The sequence below is a fragment of the Heterocephalus glaber genome, unplaced genomic scaffold, assembly GCF_053883595.1.
Source record: "Heterocephalus glaber isolate CG9 unplaced genomic scaffold, H.glaber_assembly_v1.0 deba00001662, whole genome shotgun sequence".
Classification (NCBI taxonomy): domain Eukaryota; kingdom Metazoa; phylum Chordata; class Mammalia; order Rodentia; family Bathyergidae; genus Heterocephalus; species Heterocephalus glaber.
In genome coordinates this window covers 13,180,115-13,201,517 of record NW_028258403.1, presented here as the reverse complement: position 1 = coordinate 13,201,517, position 21,403 = coordinate 13,180,115, and the positions used below count along the sequence as shown (strand labels likewise).

At 37.3% G+C, this 21,403-nt stretch overlaps 2 non-coding genes across 2 annotated transcripts; one reads left to right on the top strand and one right to left on the bottom strand.

Annotated features, from left to right (window-relative positions):
- The first annotated feature begins 302 nt into the window (after window positions 1–302).
- Window positions 303–406, top strand: LOC147822350 (U6 spliceosomal RNA). The gene has a single exon (XR_015445817.1). It is a non-coding gene; the product is annotated as a U6 spliceosomal RNA (small nuclear RNA).
- A 925-nt stretch (window positions 407–1,331) lies between these two features.
- On the bottom strand, window positions 1,332–1,438 carry LOC147822349 (U6 spliceosomal RNA). Its single transcript, XR_015445824.1, has one exon. It is a non-coding gene; the product is annotated as a U6 spliceosomal RNA (small nuclear RNA).
- Window positions 1,439–21,403: the final 19,965 nt, after the last annotated feature.

Sequence of the window (21,403 nt, the reverse complement as noted above, 5' to 3'; positions counted from 1 at the left end):
AGGTCTGAGAAAGCACCGTGCGGATCCCTGCGTCCAGAGAGAAGGCTACTTACCCAGAGTACCCCGGTGCTTATTTGCATATCCCCACCCAACAGGTAATCCTGACAGGTCCACCTAAAGCAATTACCACCTCGTAGTTAGAGTACCAAACTTGCAAACGTGGGACATCGTAGTTTGGTTCCAGTGCATTAAACTTTCCTAAAAGCTCCGAGGTGGTTGGGACTGTACTTGGCTTTATCACCCTAATTAGAAGAGGTGAGAGGGTGCTGTTCCTTATATATTTGCTATAGGAAAGCTCTGGCGTTGCTCTCTTTGTACATATACCAAAGTTGGAACGATATGGGGAAAATTAGTGTGGCTCCTCTGCAAGAATAATACGCAAGTTCGGGAGGTGTTTACAATTTTGTGCGACTCAGGTTTTAAAAACGTGTGCAGGGTCATGGTCTGCTTGGGACCTGAGTTCTTTTGGCTTGCCTCATTGGCATCATGGAAACAATGCTATGTGCACCGCCCACCCCCAGTCTTGTGCCCCAGGCTGCGTCCTTGCTTCTACAAACTGGCATTGCCATCCCAGTTACTACTATTTTTAGATACCTTAGTAATCCTTGTGTCTGGATCTGAATGCTTATTTCCATTTACAAAATTTAAACGTGTTTAACTTTTCTCCTAATCAAATCTCCCATCACAGAATCCGCCCGATTTATAGAAACCGGCATTTCTGAGTACTCCTCAGAGGTTACATGAAGAGAAAAGACTTGCCGAAACAGATCTTAATCTTCTAAGTGCTTTTAGCTAGAATTCTGTTGGTCCTGGAGCTCTAGAAGCAATCCATAGGCATCAGCACCAGTCCTTAACAATCTCTGCCTTTGCGGAGCTCTCAGTCTGAGTGAAAGAAAGTGTATGCACACAGATATAAAATGATGACGAGTTTCACCAAAGAAAATGAGTTGCTTCCTTTAGTAATGACTTATTAATTGAACCGTGATTTAGTAAAGATCTATTGAGCAATTCATATGGCAGGGGGTCTTTCAATTAAAAAATAAAAATAAAAAAGCCAAACTGCCTGGCCCTCTCGAATTTGTGTTGTTGGGAGAGACAAGACCTTAACTCAATTTCGGAATTTTAAGTTCAACGAAGGAGACGCACACAGACATTTTGTTACTCCCGAGGTACATATTAACGACATATTTGTACACAATATTCCACGTGTAACTCAGATCCGTTCTCCTTTCATCGATTGCCTGACATAAATATCTTCGAAGTGAAAAGAAGCAGTTTCACATTTCCCATTCTACTTTGATGGAAGCTAGTCAGCAAATTCTCAAAACTGCAAAAATATGGAACGCTTCACGAATTTGCGTGTCATCCTTGCGCAGGGGCCATGCTAATCTTCTCTGTATCGTTCCAATTTTAGTATATGTGCTGCCGAAGCGAGCACGCTACTATTTCTGCATGCAGCGTATATAAGTTACGAGAAACATCTTGTATCTTGTACTTAGGGTGAGCGGATTTCTTGTCCACCCTGGAACATTTAGAACAGCTTGATGCAATGAAAAAAAATCGCGAAGCTCATGTTTGGTGCTCTGATTGTCGCGATGAATTTATGGGCTAGAATATGCAAATGAACGCCCCGGGCATATTGGGTAAGGGGGCCTCCTTGCCGAAACCAGGCTCGCGGCTGTGAAGTCTCCGGCCGTCGCGAAGCATGCTGGGAGCCTCTTCACCACAAGTGGGCTGTGTCCCTGAAGTCTCTCTGGGAGCTTGGGAAACTGTTGACCTGCTAGGTCACTAGGACCCTGGGTCGAGCACGGGCCGTCACAGAAAAATAAGGAACTTGTCCCCGATAATTCATCATGACCTGAGGTCCTTGTGCTAGAAGGCTTTGAAGTCAGCCTAGAGCTCAGCTATCCTGGCAAATCTTTCGGCTCGACCGCTCGACTCCAGTTTTGGAACGGTCTCCACCACATTCGGTTGCCCCAGGCTCCGCGGGCAGCATCCGGAGTGTCACTGACAAGTTTCTATGCCGCGCAGGCACTGATTAGTCCGGCGCGAGCGGAGGAACTCCGACTGGGCCGCCTCACCCCGCCCCCGGTAACTCAAGGCCGCTGTCCATTCTGCGCAGGCGCCCCTGGGGTCGAGGGCAGAGGAGCCGGGACGAGGGGCCACGCCTCTTCACAGGTGTCTCAGCCACCACCGCTTGATACCTGTCGTACAAGCACCGGGAAATACGCTCCCCTATTTGGCCTAAGAGGAGGATATGAGGAATCCAACGGTTCATTAATTGAACTTTAGAATCATTCATGTACTTCCTTACACCTCTGTGCACCCTATCCCTATGCCAGTTAATGATACAAATGAACAGATTAGGGGTCCTTAGAAGAAAAGTTCTATGTTAAATCCCTGATTTTAACTAAAGCAAAAATAATGCTGTTCCAATCATAGCCTTGTACGTTGTGAAATGAGAGCCAAATGATCGAAGCCTCTGGAATTAATGTGGTAACAGTATTCCTCATAATAAAGTAAGTGAAGGGCAAAGGTTTGCCTGAGGTTCGCAAAAGTGACACCATTAATAAGGTGCAGTATATGCCATTTACAAAATAACTTTTTTTTTCATTCTGTTGCCTTCCTTTCCCTCAACTGTGGCACAGTATTTTGTTTTTTGTTGTTGTTGTTTCTTGGTGTTTTTGTTTTGTTTTGGTTATTAGTAACAGTATTTTGAAGTAAACACCTGCTAAATATCAGGAATTTGGGGCATTTTTTTACATTGCTAATTTTCTAAAGTACAAAAATAAAAGTGTATAATCATATAAGAATTTCTGATATTGCTGAAAAAACAGAAAGGAAAAGAAAACTCACAGGGATTGTTGCTAAACCTATCCTTATGTTTATGATTCTAATTATTTTTCTTTCTCACCTTTTGAAAAATAATAAAACACATTCTTTTCATCCACCCCAAATTAGGCAAAAATGACATCCTCATTGAGTTAATTGGCCCAATGACAAAATATGCTTTGATATATTTCTAATTGCCTTTCAAATGAGTTATTTCTGACTTCAAAGCTATTAAGAAATAGTAAGTTGATCTTCAGTTTTATAACTTGAAGAAATATATCAAAACTCATGTTCTCATTTTCTTAAAAACTGTACAACAAAACAGTTGTAAAGGATATATGGTTAGAGAAATCTATAGTTGGAAGAATCGTCAGAATTAGAGTCATGAACTTGATATTCCTACAAGTTGTAAATTCCTTCAGAGTCAGATTACAGTCCTAGGTGATTACTTATAAACATTTCATATTCTGAAAAGAGAAAAAAATGTTTACTACATACAGAAAAAAAGGGCAGGTTAGCAGGAGATCAAATTTATTGGGAGGGAGATTTAGAAATGGTTTTGAAATATCAGATGTGTACAGAAATAGCAAGAAAACTATTTTAGAATCATGGCATTACTGAACAGTGTAATGTTAAAAGAACTAGCACAGATTTTCTCACAGGTGATTATATGACCTCTCTTAAAGCAAGAAATTGTTCATAGATTTCTAGTGTTACTTAAATGACTTTTATTGTTATCTGAGTATATTTGAATAGAAAACCAGGTATAAACCCCTTATTCTTACAGCTGTTATACAATTCTAAAACCAAAGAAGATTTACAGATTAAACAGAGAACTACAAATTAAATTCAAATTAACTTTTTGTAGTAGATGTTGTGATTGGCTGAAATTAAATCACCACTATTGCGTTTGCTAGCGGAAAGATGTAGCTCAGGACACAGGACACAATAATGGCATTTGAGAGTCTATGAAATAAAATTTAAAAATCAGGACTTCTACTTACCATCGCCAGTGAGGAGTCCTTGAATGTCAATATATTACTTGATAACTCCTTAAAGCTATATTATTTAATTCAACAGGGAGTTAACGCAACAATAGAATTGAAATCAGCACTGAATATATATCCACTGGAACGATGCTGAAAGTCAGAACAGAAAAGATTACCCAGAGTTAGTTTTAATCATTTTACATTATTTTTGTTTAATTACTGGGGACTGCGGGGCATAGAGGTGCATACCTGTAATCCCAGCACTCTGCAGTCGGGGGCAGGAGAATTTTTTTTTTTTGCAAGTTCAAGGCCAGCCTGGGCTACATAGTGAGTTCAAGGCCAGTCTGAACTACATAGCAAGACCCTGTCTGAAAAAAAAAAAGTTGCTGGGGACTGAAGCCAGGTCCTTTGCGCCCTTTGCTTGACCTACATTCCCAGCAACTTCCTTCTATTTTTTTGGAGACAGGTTCTCACTAAGTCACTAAATTGCCCAGGATGGGCTTGAACTCTTATCCTTCAGCCTCAGCCTTCCAAGTAGCTGGGATTACAGACATGAACCACCTCACCCAGCCCTTAAATTCTTAGGAATTTTTTTAAACTATAAAGTCCACCAAAAAATATATATACACACTTCAGCAGTTTGCCACACTAATAAATGTCTGGAAGCTAATGACCACCACTTTGAGCACCTCTTGTAATTTTAGAGGCCAAGGGTAACTTGTATTAATCTCATGATGTCTCAATAAATTTAGTATTAAAGTATTTATACAAGTTTTTCTTTTCCTGATGTATACATTTTCTGACACTCTATTTTTTATTTTGGTTTCAGTCCAGAGTTCATAGGCTGTTGAAGATAAAGAAAAAGTAAGACTGCTCCATTTACCATTATTTCAACAATTGTTGGGAAAAGAGAAAAAGATGAATTGACAGTGCCTATGTACTCAAAAATTCTCCTTTTTACCCCTACTACAGGCAGATAGTTTTCTGTACTGAAACTAGTCTGACACAGGCATCACCATACACCTTGTGGTTTTTCCAATAGGCTTTGCAGTACATCTGCCATTAATGAGGCTTCAGAATGCAAAATTTCACAAAGGCCATTAGTAGATACTGAAAGCTACTTGTTCACAACATTTCAAAATTAATCATAAATTTTATTAGTATTGCTGCCATTCTGTTTCAAATTTAGAATATTCAAATAAATGTTAAATCTTTATTTGTGCAGCACATCTGGAAAGCATTTGGCTTTTGTGTGGTGCAGATACATTATTTACATAATTCAGTCTGCCTCCGTTCATTTCTTTTTTCTTTCTTTCTTCTTTTTTTTTTTGGTACCAGGAATTGAACTCAGGACCTTGTGCTTGCAAAGCAGGTGGCAGAACCACTGAGCTAAATCCCCAGCTACCTCTGTTCATTTCTTATTAACGCCTACAAAGCCCTACTGTACTCAGTTACATGATGTGAAATTATTGATTTGCTAAAAACAGAAGAAACTAAAATCTTAGTCACTGAAAATTTCATTTGCATGTATATCATCACTAGGAAACAGAAATTTTGTTTCCATAGACATATACTTCAACATAAATATAGTGGCAGACACTGGCCATTGCTGTCATTTAGATAGTAGGACATGCCAACATAGCAGCAGCCAGTTAAAAACAGTCACACTGACAGTCCTTTAGCTCAGTAAGATAACACGGCAAATATAAATGGAGGTTCATATTGAAATCTCATAGTGATAGTACCAAGGTGAATATCCAGATATTTTAGATTCTATTTATTTTTGTATTTTAAGATAATTTTCCCAATGAAAAACATTTCTTTAAAGTATCCCAGAGTGCGCTGAGAATTTAGTTCAGTGGTGCTGCTACCTGCCTCGCAAGCACAAGGTCCCAAGTTCGATCCTGGTGCCAAAAAGAAAAAGTATCCCAGAGAGGGCTGGAATGTGGCTTGGTGGTAGAGCACCTGGCATCTGCCAGACTCTTGGTTCAATCCCCTGTACTGGACAAAGTATCCTGTGAAAAACTCTCTGACTCCTATAGGAATCTATCTGAAGATTTCAAGAGAGTCCAGACCCTAGTTGAAGAACACTGTATGAGTTAATACAGAAAAATCTAATTTCTAGTATTTGGGCAAATAATGGGTATTCTTTCCTGGAGGGAATAACTTCAGAATTAGAAAAGGTGCATGTGTTGGGGAAGGATAATAATATTTATTGAGCACCAACTACTTAAAAGGTATTTTACATGTAACATTGCAATTAATATTTGGAATAATTCTTATAGATAGGTATTACTCATACTACAGCTAAGGAAAGTGATGCTCAAAAGAATTATGTGCCATCCATAATAAAAGCAGGTTAGGGAGAGAACATTCAAATGCCTCATCTTCAGAATACAGATCCTATGCTGCTATTATTCAGTGATGTAATTAACATTAGAGATATCCAAACATATATTTAACCAGTAAATGTTTTATGAACTATTTTAAAATTCTTGGGCAATAAATACATAGACTATGATAAGATGAAAAATTCTAACCAAGTCTAGTTGTTCTACTTGTGGATTATGGAAGATAAAATCTCAATCCCAAATCATCTTCCTTCTATCAATAAAAATGTTTCTGGGCTACCTTCTTTAGATTACTAATAGTCACACATGAAATGAAAAGTAATATAATTTCCATGATCAGAAGAAAGGAAAAAAACCTACAATTATAAAAAATAATGAAATAATTCAAGCCATGTCATTGGTGCCCATGTTGTTCTCCATTAATACAAGTGATTCAGAAATGACTTAGTGAACAGTTCTTGAGTAAAATAAGTAATTCTGTGCTCACTTTGGCAGCACATATACTAAAATAAGTAATGATTCTATTATCTCAATGCATGTTTTATCAAGGAAAATAAACTGTTTTAGGCAATAACTTTTTGTTTGAATCAAATATCTTTCATTACAGCAGTCCGATAATTACACAGAGTCCCAGTATTTCTGAAAAAGATAATAAAAAGATAGGTAAAACTCAGTTGTCTTTTTTGTTAGGTACACAGAATTGATTTCACAGAGAATCTAAAAGCATAGAAAAATATTTTACAACCTGGGGTTAGCAAAGATTTCTAAAACAGGATACAGAAAGTAGAAAGCATTAAAAATTTGATAAATTGCACTTCATCAAAATTAAAAACTCAGCTCAAAGAAATCCTGTAAAAAATAACAGGCAAGCTATAGACTGGGAGAAAATAATTATAATCAAATACCAGAAACTTGTATCAATAAATCAAGGGGGCCAGAGATGTAGCTCAGTGGCACTGAGCCTGCCTGGCAAATGCAGAGTCCTGAGTTCAATTCTCGATACCAGGAAAAAAAATCTAAAAAACAAACAAACAAAAAAGAATAAATCAAAGACTCTTTTCACATCTTAACAATAAAAGAACAACTCAAGCAAGATATGGGCAAAAGGCTTTAACAAATAATTTATAGAAAAAGATATACAATTGGCTAATAAGCAAATGAAAAGATGTTTAACAATGATAATCATTAAAAATGCCATTTCACACCTACTAAAATGGCAAAAACTGGTAGGCACTGTGATGTACTCCTGTAATCCCAGCACTCAGAAGGCTGAGGCAGGAGGAGTATAGTGAGTTGGAGGCCACCGTGGACTACATAGTAAGTTTAAAACCAGCTTAAACTACACAGTCAGATCCTATCTCAAAAACAAAAAAAAATTCATTAAAATGGCAGAAAAATTTTGAAGTAACAATACCAAACTTTGGCAATTATATGCAGCAACTAGAACTCTCATACATTGTTCATGGGAGTGTAAAGTGGTACAAGTCTTGAAGAACTGTTTTGCATTTTTTTGCAGATAAACATATGCTGTGACTCAGCAATTCCACTCCTGCATATTTGTCCAGGAGAAATTAAGACATATGTCTCTAAAGATTCATATAAGAAAGTTTACAATTGCTTTAGTTTTAATTGTCCAAATGGTAACAGTCTAAATGTCTGTCAACAGAAAAATGAATAAATTGTGCCATAATAAGACAACTGAATACTACTCAGCAATAAAATGAAACCCTCTTTATGACATACACAACAGCATGGATAAATTTCACAGACATACTTCAAATGAAGCCAAACATGAAAAAGTACATGGAGAATGATTCTATTCACTTAAATTCATGGACAATCAAAGCTAATGTGAAAGTAATAGAAATTAGAATGACAATGCTTAGAGAGGAGAGGAGAAAAGGAGATTTGATGAGAAAATGGTAACTTTTCTTAAGTGATGTAAAGTTCTGTATCTTGATCAGTGTGTAGATTACATGTGTGTCCATTCATTTGTCAAAACATCAACTATGCACATGAGATCTGTATATTACCATTATAAATTATATTGCAAGAAAAAAGCACTCTTAAGTAAAAAAGGAAAACATCAGGAACAGAAAGAACTGTTGCTGAAGTCTAATGCCAGAGGGTTTCTAGCCAGTGTACCATGTGTAGCTTCTAGAACTGTCTACTATTTGCATCCCTTCACTAAACATGTGTTAATCTCATCTGATAACAAGGTATTTACTAATGCTGGTGGACATTGTGTTTATGGGAGTTTACATTGAGTTGAGAAATATATATGCAGCATGATCCTAAAATACGGTGAAGGGCAATAACTACTTGCTGGGTCCTTTTATAAAGAAAACCCCCCACTAATTACACATGTAATTAAAGTCCCTTGCTGTATTTAATGGATTGAGAGAAAGTGAAGAGGGGACTCAGATTGTACCACTATACAACATACCAGGAATAATGGATTAGAACATGGCTCCGAAACTGTATGATGGACCTCGCTGTGAGTGCAAATTCTTTTTCTTTTGGGGGGGGGGGTACTGGGGATCGAACTCTGGTCCTTGGCTTTCGAGGCAGGGGGCAGAACCACTGAGCTAAATCCCCGGCCCCCAAGTGCAAATTCTTATTAGAAGGTGTCTTAGTTACTTTTCTCATTACTGAGACAAAATACTCAACACCTTCAACTTAGGGGAGGAAAGGTTTATTTAGTTCTGTAGAAGTTCAGTCCATAATTGGTTGGCTCCAAGGTAGGGTGGCAGGCACACAGGTATCACAGAAGAGAAACAGTCCATGGTGTACCAAAGGTAACAAAGCAACAAGGGACAACCACAGCTCTTTCTCTCTCTTATATCTTATCCAGGCTACTTAGGGGAGGTAACACCCACAGCCTTAATCCTAGTGCCCTTGATCCTAGCATTGCACCATGAATCAATTCCACCATCACATACTCTAGATCCAGCCACCTCTGAATAAGCCCCACCTGTGACTGCATGAGGATTTGGGGGGACATGTAGACACAAGCCATAACATTCCACCCTGGGCCACCCAAAGACTCATGCACATCCCTTTATACAAAAGGCATTTAGTCCATCTCTAAGAGTCCTGCCAGTTTCAATATTGCTGAAAAATCCAAGTCCCAAGTCTCCTCCAAGATTTAAGGCAAACTCTTAGCTCTGAGCTCCTGTACAAATGAAAAGAAAGTTAAATACTTCTAAAATACAATAGCACAAGATAAACATTACCATTCTGAAAGGTACAAATAGGAGGATACAGAGGAATGGGAACAAAGCAAATCCAAAATCCAGCAGGGCAAACCTTAAATCCTGTAGTTCCACATGCAGCATCCAAGGCAATCTGTGGTAAGAAGTGAACTCCAAAGGTCTTCGGTGGCTCCACCCCATGGCACTTCTGGTAGTTGCAGCTCCCATGGCTTCTGTCTTGGGCTAGCTCTGCTCCCTCCTTGCAGCTTTCCTCAGGCATTCCTGGCTTTTCCAACCTTTTGGGGTCTCCACTGAACCTTTAGCTTCACACTCACAGCTTCACACACTGCCCTCTCAGGGGCACATTGGCTGGCCTCCTGAGCCTTCTGAAATCTGGGTGGAAGCCTTCTTGATCCCACAACTCTTGCATTCTGCATGCACCACATGGACGATATCAGGGTCTGCTGCCATCTGGAACAGTAGCCAGGCTTCCTTCTCTCTTGGCTGTAGGGATTGATGGCCCAGATCGCTGAGCACTCTGAATGCAATTCCAAGAAACAAATTTTCTAGCCCACTGCCATTCTGGAACATGGTGCTCTGGGGCTCTCTTCTCAAAGCAAAGTCTTTCACCTTTGCAACTCTGAGGCTATAAAGGCTGGAGTCCTGCTGGTTTTTGTGTTGCCCTCAGGCCATCTTTTCTGTTGTCTTCTTCTTCTTCTGAAATACTTGGCTTTTTCTTGTTAGTCTTTTCTGTGACCAGTATCTCCTCTGTTCCATCTTTGCAGAGCACAACTTTACTGGAGCTTCCTTTCTGGCCAAACTCACAATGTTTTGAATCATTCTGCTGGGCACTTTGCTCTTGATTCTGAACAAAAATCGGGCTAAAAGCCCTTAACAGTAACCATGCAACTGCCTCAACATTAGAGTGCCTTGAAATTTCTTCTACAAGACTTGTCTGCCACCCTTAATCTCTGTCTCAGGCAAAGTCTGGGCATGAGCAAAATGCAGACAAAGTTTCTGCCAAGGTATAACACACATTGTCTGGAGTCCAACAGCCAGTGCAGTCTGTCCCAGCAAAATCCTCCCGAGCCTGGTCTTTACTTGCAGGATTTCTATCAGCCTTCTGATCTTCTTGAGCTCTAACCAGACTCTCTCATCAATTACAGCCTAAGACATTCCAGCTCTACTTTTTCATCCATCATCTCCAAGCTTTTCCTAACTCTTCCCCTTCCCACAAGTCAGTTCCAAAGGCTCCTAAACCACATGATCAGACAGAGTCACAGCAACAAGCCCACTCCTGGCACCAAATTCTGTCTCAGTTACTTTTCTTGTTGCTGAGACAAAATACCCAACACCTATAAGTTAAGGAAGGAAAGGTATATTTAGCTCACAGTTTGTAGAGGTTTCAATCCATAATTGGCTGGCTCCAAGGCAGGATCGCAGGCAGACAGGCATTACAGAGGAGAAACAGTGCATGGCAGGCAGAAGGTAATAAAGCAATAAGGGATGACCACAGCCTTTTTCTATCCCTTATAGTTTATCCAAGCTTCTTAGGGTAGATAGCATCTATACCCTTAATCCTAGTGCCCTTGATCCTAGCATTGCACCATGAGTCAATTCCAGCATCACACACTCTAGCTCCACCCACCTCTAAAAAAGCCCCACCTGTGACTGCATGACACTTTGTGGGGACATCTAGACACAAGCCGTAACAGAAGAGGATCTGTGAATCCCTAGGCACTTTAAGCAGAACTTTCAGAAATAATTACTATGTCTTATATATTCAGTATACATAGTACTTTTCAAATGTATAGAAATGCTATTTTTTTATTTTATTGGTACATTTTAGGTATACAATATAATTACATTCATCATTGGAAATTTGCACCTTTACATAATCTCTCTTGGTTCTTCTTTTTTCCCCTTCCCCTGCCCTCCCTTCAACCCCTCCATCCCTCCCTATTTATAGACTTTGTTTCCATTTTTTCATTTTCTCATATTAATTCCATTCCCTTCTTTCCTTTTCCCTACCCTTCCTACTTCCCCTTCCCCTTTGCCCCTTTTCTTCCTATTTCACATTATCTATTATACCTTTTAGTCCTTATTTACACTTTCAATTTCTCACACTAGAGAAACTATTTGGTATTTACACATGTGTGTCCTATTTATTTCACTTAAGAGTATCGCCTCGTGTGCATCCATTTAGCTATAAATGTCTCTAATTTCTCATTTTTTATGGCTGAGTAGTACTCCATTTTATTTTTTAAAATCCACATTTTCTTTATCCAGACTCCAGTTGATGGGTATTTGGGCTGTTTCCAAGCTTTAGCTATTATAAACTGTGCTGCTATGAACATGAGTGCACATATATCACTGTGGTATGATTCTTTTAATTCTTTGGGGAAGATACCCAGCAGGGGAATAGCTGGGTCAAATGGGACTTCCAGTCCTAGTTCTCTGAGGTATCTCCATACTGATTTCCACAGTGGTTGCACCAGTCTACACTCCCACCAGCAGTGGAGTAGGGTTCCTCTTTCCCCACAGCCCCACCAGCTAGAAATGCTATTATAATTAAGAAAATATAAACAACTTTAAAATATGGTGAATGCTTTAATTTTAAAAATTTATTATAGTAGGGCCAGGGATTTAGCTTGGTGGTTCTGCCGCCTGCCTGGCAAGCACAAGGACCCAAGTTCGATCCCCAATACCAAAAAAAGAAAAATTTATTATAGTAAAAGACATATGCCACTAATTCCCCTCAAAATACTCTCCTTTGCTTTGAACACTCTTATCCCATGGTTCTTGTCACTTTCTCATGCAATTCAGGAAATCCTCTTTTGTGAATATCATTAGCTGTTCTGTCATAGTGGCTTGGATGTCCTGAATCAATTCAAAACATTTATCTTTCACAGTCATTTTGACTTTGGGGAAGAGCCAGAAATCTCACAGTGCCAAATCTGGTTAATAAGGTGAATGAAGACATGTAGTAATGTTTTTATTTGACAGAAATTGCTTAAACAGTTGATCAATAAATGTTGATCAAAACATACAGTGAATGCTTAAATTTAAAAATTTATTATAGTAAAAGACACTTTGCCATTAATCTCCCTCAAAATACTCAAAATACTCTGTCTTGCTTGAACACACTTACCCCATTGTTTTTGGGAATGTGTCTTTGCTGTAAAACTTTTTTATATTTAAACATTCATTATATTTTTCTATCACCCCTTACCTTCTGAAGTAGTTCACTGAATGTTTTTCAATTTATATTAATTACTGTATTTAATAAGTATTTACTGAGCACTCTGTATGTGCCAGACAATGTTCTAGGCACCAAGGGTACTGCAATGATCAAGACACTAAATACATCCCTTTCTTCATGGAGTTTCCCTTGAGTACAGATGAGACAAACAATGAAAAGATAATGCAAATAAATAAATGAGATAATTTATTTTACTAGTTTCTAAGAAAGAGTATGTGACTCACATATTTATATGCCAAATTATATTTACCTTCATTATATTATTGTTTGATCTGTATGGCCACTAAAAGCCATGTGTTAAATGCTTAGTCCCTAGCTGATGGTACTGTTGGGAAGTGGTGGACACTTCGGGAAGTGGTGCACAATTGGAGGTGGTAGGTACTAGGAGTGTGCCCTTGAAGAGTATACTGGAACCCTGGTGTCTCTTCTCTATCTCTGTCTCTGTCTCTGCCCCTTTCTCTGTCCTTCTCCTCCCTTTCTCCTTTCCCCTCACTCTGAAATCCTAAGCCAAATTAAACCTTTCTTCCTTTAAGTTGTTTATCAAGTATTTTGTCACAGCTGTGAAAAGCTAACACAAAGATCAATTCTTCATATAGTTCTGTTCTTATTGTATGATGAAAAGTTTCAAAGCATGAGAACATAAAATTATATTTCACCAGTGCATTTATATACATTTTATTTTCTTGTACACTGTTTTAAAAAAGAAATATTAACAGTTCACCAGACCATTACATGTAAATTAAGAGCAGATAGACTGTGTGTTTGAATAACGTGTATCACACTGGTAAGTATGGTTTATATCTAGATGTCCCTGCCAAAGCCTCATGTGCTCATAGGTGTGGCTTTGGGGAGATGGTTTGCTCATGGGAGCATGACATTTATCAGTGGATTAGTCTACTGATAAATTTATAGCTAAATGTGATTTGGGAAGTGAAGCCTGGTTGGAGGAGGGGGGTCAACTGGGTGGGAGGTGGCCTGGAAGGGTCTGTCTCCTTCCCTCCTCCCTTGATCTCTATTTGCTTTCTGACTGCCATGCCATCCTGCCTTAAAGACAGCTGACTATAACTAAAACCTCCAAAACTCTGAGCCAAAATAAACCTTTTCTCCTTTAAATTGTGAGTGTCAGGTATTGTGTCCCAGCAACAAGAAAGTAATGAAGACATAAATCCACCATCATCCCTCAACTTCACTGAGAACTATCACTTTCTCCCCAAGGCTTACATATTTAAGAAGCTATACTAGTAAGTGACTGGGATTTTTTAAACCAACTGGCTTGAAATGACCCATGGAAATAAAGCCAACCCTCATTCATCACATCATGATTGTATGGAAAACAAAATTCTCATTCTAAAAGTCTTACCTTATACACGAGTCGAGTTATACTTGGCCCATACTGCTCCCCCATATTATAATATTGTTACTCTTGATCTCTTAATGTTTATATCGGTTTTAATCAGTACAGAAACAGAAATAGTTTCTAGCCATTAGAGTTTTAGCTATGTTTGACATCAGTGAAAAACCGTAATTGTAGTAATTTCAACTAAGATCTCAAATCTTGTCATAAAACTAGCTTTCTCAAAACCAGGAAGAAAAATACAAGGCAAAAATGTGAACAAGATTGTTCTCTATAATTTTAATTTCTACTGTGGATTATACCATTTTGAGAAATGATACTGTCTTTCATTAGTAAACTCTTTTAACACTTCAGGGAAAACAACAGGTGACAAGCATCAGTAGTCTTTGCCTACATGGAAACATAGACCCTGTTAGGAGACAACATGTTCTGCCCAGTAACTTACTTGCAAAACTGAAATAAAACCAGATACATAGTTGCCTCAGTTATTTCTTGTTGCTGGAACAAGCTAGATACCCACCTGTTAAAGGAGGAAACGTTTATTATAGCTCACAGTTTATAGAGGTTTTAGTCCATAGTTGTCTGGCTTCAAGGCAGGGTGGCATGGAAGAAGGCCATGGCAGAGAAGAAACAATCCATGGCAGGGAAGGCAATAAAGCAGCTAAGCAGTGAGCCTGCCTTCTTTCTGTCCCTTTGTATTCCATCCAGGCTACAGGCCTATTGATTCATACCACCCACACCCAGCCTGGACTTTTTTTCCATTTATCCACACCCAGAACTATGCTAAACAAAAATTAGTTATCACACACCCATAATCCATATTCACATGCCCTAGATCCAGTCACCTTTGAAAAGGCCCACGTGAGTACCTAAGACTTGAGGGAGATATCTAGATACAAGCCATAACAATAGTTATCCTTTATGGGGGCTGGGGATTTAGCTCAGTGGTTTCACTGCCTGCTGCGCAAGTGCAAGGACCTGAGTTTGATCCCCGGTACCAAAAAAAAAAAAAAAAAAGGTCAATAGTTATCCTTTGTGCAGTAATCCTCTAGCATTGCTTCTATACTGCACAACTCACATGGAAAAGAAACTTATGCGATTGTCAGCTGAGTCTATATAGATTGAAGTCTAAAGGCTATATTCATTAACCTTGCAAAGTAATGAAAATGGTAGCTCTTGAGAAACCACGGAGCAAGTGAAGGCAAGCAGTTAAATTGGAAAGGACAAATGGTGCTGCACAGCCACCTGAACAAAAAGGAATTAAGAATCAAAATGATCATTTGTATGAATAGAAATTTAATAACAATAAAGGTGGAACCCTAGTTTATATAAGGCTGACTTGGATTTTCTCTATTTTACAAAAATATATGAAGAGTCCGGGCATGGTAATCCACACCTGTAATCCCAGCACTTGGGAGGCTGAGGCAGGAGGATCACTGCAAGTTTGGGGTCAGCCTAGGCTACGTAGTGAGTTCAAGGCCAGTCTAAACTACATAGTGAGACCCTGTCTCAAAAAACCAGAAAAAAATTTATATGAAGATGATTGTTACTCATATGAGTAATAAAACTCAATTACTTGTATCTTTTAAGGCAGAGCTTGAGGCTGATGACAGAAGCAGGAAAATGCCTGTTGATCACCTTGGCCCGTGCTTTCTAGCTGAAAAAGTCTCACTCTGGACTAGAAAAATAATTCCAAATCACCATTGGATGGGACACATAGTGATGTTTTAAACCACCATAAAATATTTTATCTTCCTTGGTTCTTTCTCATAAATCTGAGATACAGATTTACAGATTACAATATTACAGATTACAATAAAGAATCTTTTCTCTGCAGATCACATAGCTCTTAACCTGTGGGGTCGTTAGAAACACATGCTTTGGGCCAGGACACATTTGGATTTGAACCTCAGATGTGTCATTTACTAGTTTGATTCTGGATTAGTTCTTTGTGCTTGATCATCATTCCCTGAACTTGGGAAACCTACTTTATAACATTATTATAACATTTTATTTTAATAAAATGTATGCAAGGCACCTAGCTCATATAAGATACTCAAGTTTATTCTACTGTTTTATTTTATTGTTTTATTCTACAATTTTATTTTACTGTTTTATACTACTGTTTTATTTCCCCCTCTACTGTTTTCTCATACTTCTTATCATGCACTGCCTTGTATAATTAGCTATCTGTCTTATCTTATCTTTACCCCTAATTAGACTATCACTTCTTAGTGAGAAGATGGAAGTTTATTCATTTTTCTGGCCCCTGGACCTGTCCCCCACCCTCTTCATAATGCCTTAAAATGGGCATTTGGAATCTATGTATTGAATGTTACTTCTTGTCATGCAGCATAAACTCAGCTCAGTAATTCAATGAAGGAAAAGCATAGTTACTATGCCCGGTAGTCTTTTTTCTCCAACAGATTGGCTGCTTTTATTCTTTAAAATGTCTTTCTGGAGCATTTACTTAAATTACTAGCCTTTTACTTCAGGCAGGCAGTCTTTCTAGGTTTGATTGTACTGTTCTCATGATTCAGCTCAGGCTTTATGTTCTCCATTATTTTGTGACACATATGTTTAGATGAGCTCAAAGATTAAAGCAGACAAACTTTTCTACCTTTTGTTAACCAAACATTGACCAGCTTCAGTGACAAATATATATATATATATATATATATATATATATATGAACACACTCATATATATTTCATTCATATATATATTAAACATGCAGCATAACAACATTTTGGTCAATAACAGACTACATATATGATGGTGATCTCATAAGATTATAATAAAATTGGAAGCTTACCAAGAGAAAAAGAAACTTCAGTGGAAGAAAAAGGAATCCCCAAGGAAATTCACAGTGAAAAGTTTAGCAGATGCTCTATGTGCAACTTAAAAAATTAGAAAATATCGACTCCAACACTGAAAATTTTTCATTAATAGAGAGGAATGTTTGTAGTGCACTACCTGCATACAAACAATTCTATGATCAAACCAAAACAAAACAAACCACCATAAACACATCTCTGAAGAATGACAATTGCTCCAGAGGAGCCTAGGGCAACTCCTTCGGAACAGAATCCAGAAAAAGGCCTTCCTATCATAAGAGATGCCTTTCCATGCACATTACTGGCCCCACAGACCTTCCACTGGACAAGATGTAGAACTGGAAGACAGTGATACCAATGAACCTGACCCTGGGTAGGCCTATGCTAATATATGTGTGTTTGTGTCTTAATTTTTAACAAAAACATTTGAAAAGTAAAAACATAAAAATTTTTGGGGGGTGGTACTGGGGATTGAACCCAGAGCTTTCACACTGAGTTACATTCTCAGCCCTTTTAAAATTATTTTTTCTATTTAGAGACAGGGTCTCACTAAGTCACTGAGTTGCCCAGACTGGAATTGAACCTGTGATCCTCCTGTTTCAGCCTCTCAAAATGCTGACTTAAAATTTAAAACATTTTTTAAAAATTTTAAATGGAAAGAAGTTTATAGAATCAAGATATAAAGAAAATATTTTTGTACAACTGTACAATGTGTTTATGTTTTAAACTAAATATTATTACAAAAGTGTCAAAAAGTTTTAAAATGAAAGTTTGTAAAATAAAAACAACAAAAGCTAAGGATAATTTATTATTGAAGAGAGAAAAAATTTTAAATAAATTTAGTGTAACCTGAGTGTGCTTTATTTGTAATGTCCACAATGGGGTACAATTGTGTCCTTGTCCTTCATATTCACTCATCATTCACTCACTGATACACCAAGAACACCTTTTAGTCCTGCAAGCTACATTCATGGTTAAGTACCCTATATAAGTGTACCATATTTTATCCTTTATACTGTATTTTTTACTATGTCTTTTCTACATTTAGGTATGTTTAGATACACAAATACTTACCCTTGTGTTACAGTTGTCTACAGCATGCAGTATAGTAACATGCTGTACAGGTTTGTAGCCCAGGAGCAATGGCTATATCATACAGCTTAGGTGTGTAGTAGGCTATATCATCCAAGTTTGTGTATGTACATCCTATGATTTACACAATGATGAAATGGCCTAAAAACACACATCTCATAACATATTCCTCTTGCTATATGATGTATCACACACACACATTCTCTTTCCCCCTTGTGTATATATGTGTATGTATGTATCACTCTTAAGAATCTTAGTGAACTTTAAATGTGTTTAAAACTCTTTGATCCAAGAAAAAAAGAATTTTTTCCCCATAGATAATGTAAATAGCCAACTATACAAACACTTCAGAGGCAAAAGCAAATGTAAAATCAGTCACAAGGGCCATTCCTTGTACATTTTATCTTGAGAAAAATGTAAATAAATTAATAGTACTAATGTTTATGAATTAAGTGCAACTTTCCTTTATCTTTCTCTTTGGTACTTTGATGCATAATGCCTAACAGTGCATACTACATAGTAAAGGCTCAAATTGTATGGCCTGTGTTGCTGTGAAGGCAGTATAAGTCTGGGCCTCCTTTTTAGTGAGAGAGAAAGGAACAATTCAGTCAGGAATTTCCCAATCCCCTTCTCCCTGAGCCCAGAGACATTCCAAAGATCCTTGCTTTGAAATCCTGATCACAATACAATTAATAACATTAACTTGAAACAAACAAAAATACTGCCTTGGGGAGGGCAAGGAAATGATTAGCATAGTGGGGGGCATTCAGGGGTTTCTGGGAACTGGCAGTGTTCCAGCTCCCTGTGGTGGATGCATAGCTGAACTTCATGATAATTAAACTACATTAATGTTCATGCACTTTTTTCTGTGTGGGTCATATTTCACAATGGAAAAAGTTTAAAATGAGATTGTATGTTTGTGTCTCAAGAAAATACTTTCTTAGATTTTTAGTGATTTATGTTTCTCAGAATACTGATAAATGGTGACACACGAAGCAAATGAGTAAAGACATGTTTATTTGATGTAAAAAACACTAAAGCTCTTGTCTGAGATCACGTTCTGCTAGTTCCTGATAGAGCCTACTACTAAGGACTAAGATGTCCTACGTTCAGTTTTCTTTTTACTTCTCCAAACTTTTTTCCAAACTAGGATGTGTACTTTATATAAACTAATGAAATCTTAAATTTTGGAATTATGAGAATAATTTTACCATATAAGTATAGAGAATAAGGAAAGCTATGTATAAAATCTTATTCATTTGCCCAATTTGTGTTAATATTTTTAAAAATAACATATTACAAATTTATTTTAGACCCCCTGTGTTCCTCTCCCAGATGTCATTCTTCCTCAGTCCCTAAAATCCAATTATGAATTTGAAAAATAACTTTCCACATATGTATGTATCCACAAATAATACATAGTATTTTTTCTAGGTCTTAATTTTATGTAAGAGGGGAGGGAGAAAAGAAAGGACAGAAAAAGGAAAAAAGGAAAAAAAGAATAGAAAAAAATGCTTTTGTAAATAAGGAGGGGAAGAGGGGTTGATGGGAGGGGAATGGGAAAAAAAGAAGCAAGATATATCATGTTTAGGTACAAATTCTCTATGATGAATGTCATCATTATGCATATGTAAAATGTACCAATAAAATATAAAAAGCCAAAAAATTTATTTAAATTGTATCACTTTATAATATCTTTCTGCAATTTAGTTTGTTTTGGTTTAAAATTATATTTTTAATATTTACCTTGATAAAACATATAGCTGCTGGACAGTAATCCTTCCCTCAATATAACACCATTTTTAAATGTATTCTTTCTTCTATGAAGAAGATTTCAGTTGTATTGAATATTTTGCTTCTGAAACAAGGCTGCTGAATAATATATCCTGACAGAACAGTGAGTTGACAAATTGCAATTCATGGGGCCCCAAATCCAGCCTACCACCTTGTTTTGGGATTTTTGTTGTTTTTGGGTTTTTTGGTATGGCTCATAAACTAAAATTAGTTTTTACATTTTTTAATCATTGGGAAAAATCAAAAGAAGAATATTTTGTAGCACACGAAAATTGAGTGAAATTCAAAGCTCAGTGTTCACAAATAATACTTATTTGGAACACAATGTCCATTCATTTATGTGTTATCTGAAGCACATTCAGTAAAATTACATAGTGGTGATGGAGATCATTTAGTCCATAATGTCTAACATATTTACATCTGGTCCTTATAAAAAGTTTGTTGGCCCTTATTATAAAAGATCTCTTCACAGATATACATAAGAGCTCCTCTAGTATTTGTATTTGTGGAACCTGAATTCAGTCACCAGTGCTAGAATCTTCAGCCTTACCTGATGCAGCCAACTGGACTCCAGATAATTATTCTAATTTACACTACTACAGCAATACATGAGAATTCCTACTGATTTATGCACTAACCCTTAATTTTATCATACTCTTAAATTTGAGAGTCTGATTGGTATGAAATGGTATCTCATTATAATTTTATTTGAATTTCCATCATTCTTAGAAAGATAACTATTTTTCCAAATATTTATTATGAATTGCCTATGCATAGATTTCCTATTTTTTGCTTGTTGTTTATCACATTCTTATGAGTTTTCAATAATTCTTTATGTATTCTGAAAGCTAGTTCTTTCTAGGTTATGTTGCTTACTAATATCTTCTCCCTTTTTCCCCCTGATGCTGGGGATCAAACTCAGGGCCTCATACAGGCTAGGTAAGTACTCTACCACTGTGCCCCTTCCTCAGCTGAGTCTGTGGCTCAGCTTGTTTGTGCTGTCTTGCATGTGTACAAATATATATTTCAATACAGTCAAATTTATTAATCTTTCCTTAATGGACTGTGTAGTGTTTTTCTTATCTAACAATTATTTCCTATTGTAAAGCCATACAGATATTCCCCTTTATCTTCTTATAAAACATCTGAGAAGTGATTAAAAACACTTATCTAACTCTCCAAATCAAAATGAATATATGACAGTTACTAATTTCAACCCACTTTAGCTACATTGGTCAGCAAAGGAGGGCAATTCAAGAGAGAGAAAATAAGATATTAAAAAGTTACACTGATGCCCTTGACCAGGGGAGTTAGTGAAGGTAAAGCTTGATCACAGTTAATGGGAGAAATGGAATGAAAACAAAATCATTTTTTCAGTAAGGCTGGCTGTAAAGAAAAGGAAAGATATAGAGATATATATGAAGTAAAGGAGGATTTTTTTTTTAAAGTTGTGCATGTTTGTATGCTGACGGAGTCAGGCTCTTGAGGCCAATGAGGTAGAACCTCACATTTGGACAGAAGGAGAAATCTACTCTCCCTCTTGCTATAGTTAAACCTCTCTGGGACACCTCTCCTGCCTTCTTCCACCCCTCAAAAAGGTATATATCTTGACTTAAGAACATGCAGTATTGGCACAAAGCATAGACTAATAGGTCAATAGAGCCAGAAAGAGAGACCTACACTTTAACTCACCTGATT